At 42.0% G+C, this 2,207-nt stretch overlaps 1 pseudogene; it reads right to left on the bottom strand.

The window, feature by feature from the left end:
* Window positions 1-646: 646 nt before the first annotated feature.
* On the bottom strand, window positions 647-745 carry LOC116871625 (annotated as a pseudogene).
* Window positions 746-2,207: the final 1,462 nt, after the last annotated feature.

Raw genomic sequence — 2,207 nt, 5'->3', positions numbered from 1 at the left:
GAACCCCTTGGCTCCCTCCCCTAATTCACCCTCTACAAGGCTGAACATACATTTTTCTACTATCCGATAAGATTATTTCACTTCCCTGCACAGAATCTTTCAATGACCACCTATAGACCTCAACATTAAAACAAAGCAAAACAACCTACTACATTTCTTACACCCATTTTTTAACCCTCGATTTCAAACTCCAAAGTTCCTTCATAGGTGTGAAAGTTGATCTAAACTAACCTAAGGCTCTTTATGTTCTTTCTTGGGTGTGACTTTTCAGTGTCAGAAATACTAATGAGATTGTCACAGGGTGCTGCCTCAGGCCCTGCTGGGAGATATATGACACACACAATACAATTACTGTATTATGTCCTAAAATCTGAAAAACTCTAACTCTAAAAGCACATCTGGCCCGGAGATTTCTGGATCACCGATGTGAACTTGTGTTTTCTTATCAAGATAAACATAGTCCCCAGTGACTAAGCCCTTGCCACCCTCACCGCCTACAACCTCACACCCATCTATCTCCACCATGCTGTATTCCAGACATTTTGAGTCCCCCTCATCACCCTGTGCTACAGTTTTGCACCTCACTATGGCTTTACATGAACCTTCCCCATGGTACAGAGGACCTCTAACTCACCTCTGCATCTAGAAAAATACCCTGCACCTTGCATGTTATCCTTGCGCAGGGGCCATGCTAATCTTCTCTGTATCGTTCCAATTTTAGCATATGTGCTGCCGAAGCGAGCACTACCCTGCACTTTGCAAAGCCCATTCCAAAGGTTCCTTCTTCTGTAAAGCCATCCCCAACCTACTGTAGTCCCTGTCCTCTCCTGTGGTCCAGACAGACTTAGCAAATAGCTCTTGTGTAAACTTAACCATATGCAAGTTATAGCAAGGATCACTTTGATCATGACCGTCAGTTTACAGGTCCAATGTTCCTCCTCTGGTCTGTAGACTGTTAAAGGGTACAACTGTCTTACTGATCTCTGACTGAGCACCTGGCAGACCTCCTGGCACTAGGAAATGCCTGGTGATTTGAGGTAGTCATTCAGTAAAGAGCAATCCTTCATTCTATCATGCCATGGAAAGATGCATTGAAGTCATTCTGTTGCAGGACAAATAAGGAGACTGAGAGGCAAAGGCAGAGCTCTCTAACTTCCGTCACAGAGCACAGGACTCCTCATTCTCCCTGCATGTGCTCTTGTCCTACCCCATCTACCTCTCCACCCACACCAGCTGCAGCAGATCCAGGACACACTACAACACTCTCCCCAGAGCTGCAGAGGGGACACATTCCCCTCTCCATGCCCTCCCAAGTAAGAACAAAGGCCTAGTTGTTCTCCTGCTCAGGGAGCTGGGTATGCAAATGAGACCATTCCTCAGGAGTCAGGATAGAAAATATTCACTTACATTTGCGGCCACAGTTCTGAGATTCAAATATAGATGGGGTAAGCGGTAATCACCAGACAACGATACTGGCCTGGAGCACCAAGGCTTGCAAAGAACTTCTCTTATTTTCTCATTTAAGTAAATGCTCACAATAAAACCATATTAGATACTGTTATTGTGCCCAATTAATAGATGAAGAAATGAAGGCTCAGAGAGAATAAACATTAGCAGTAAAGACACAAAGGTTAATTGAAAAGAAGCTGAGGTTAAAAGTAGATCTTCAGGGAAAACACTCAAATTTGAAGGAGAGAGTATTGGCCAAAACCATAGACCAAAAAAAAAAAAAAAAAAAAAAGAGTTAAATCTTCAATGTCAGAAAATACTGCCATACTGATGGCAGAAAAGGAGGATTGTATTTCTATGCATAGAAGGGTATAGAGCTTTGATTCTAAGAAAGAGAAAATGGGGGCACCTGGCCAGCTCATTAATACTCAGTAGAGTACCCAACACTTAGCTCAGGGTTGTGAGTTCAAGTCCCACGATGGGAATGGAGCCTTCTTAAAAAAGAAGAAGAAGAAGAAGAAGAAAAAGAAGAAGAAGAAGAAGAAGAAGAAGAAGCAGCAGCAGCAGCAGCAAGAGAAAGTGGTATAACTGCATTAGAATTGGCATTAGGAAGAAAAAAAAACAGGTTGAGGGCTCCATGTTATCACAGAACTAAAGTTGAGGAGAATTATGATTTCCTTGAGATTAAAAGCAATATATTACTACTACAGAAAATATAGAAAAAACAGAAAAAAAAAAAAGAAAGAAAAAGACATTCT

The sequence above is a fragment of the Lontra canadensis genome, unplaced genomic scaffold, assembly GCF_010015895.1.
Source record: "Lontra canadensis isolate GAN:19392208 unplaced genomic scaffold, GSC_riverotter_1.0 scaffold1, whole genome shotgun sequence".
Classification (NCBI taxonomy): Eukaryota; Metazoa; Chordata; class Mammalia; order Carnivora; family Mustelidae; genus Lontra; species Lontra canadensis.
This window is presented reverse-complemented; position numbering and strand designations above follow the sequence as displayed.